A 470-nucleotide genomic window follows, 5' to 3' on the forward strand; every position below is an offset into this window, starting at 1 on the left:
AGCATGCACTCAGTTTCACGATCTTTTGATTTAGTATCGAAACAAGTTTGTGTTTAGAGACATATTCATGCCCACAACAAAATACACTCTTCATCGCTTTTCCAACGTTTTTGCTCCTACTTTTGTCGTGGGCTCGTGGGCTCGTGGGCTCTGTTGTTGAAAAATGTATTAACATTTTTCCTAAAGAGAACCAAAATATGCTTAAATCTTCATTTATGGCGCCAAAACATGCATAAAAACTGGTAAAACTATATGCAATCAAATATGCTCCTAAATCTATAATATGAGATTAATATCGAAAAACTGCCTGGAAAGTTGGTAGATATTCAGTAAATGAAAGAAAAGACATAAAGCATAGAATTGCCAACCGCGGAAGATGATATCGATTCTAAAAGCAACAAAAAGGCAAATAAATGCGTTCTTGTAAATATCTTATTCTCTCATTTTTTTCGGTTTGGTTTGTTTTTTTC

This window comes from Tigriopus californicus, chromosome 2, assembly GCF_007210705.1.
Source record: "Tigriopus californicus strain San Diego chromosome 2, Tcal_SD_v2.1, whole genome shotgun sequence".
Classification (NCBI taxonomy): Eukaryota; Metazoa; Arthropoda; class Copepoda; order Harpacticoida; family Harpacticidae; genus Tigriopus; species Tigriopus californicus.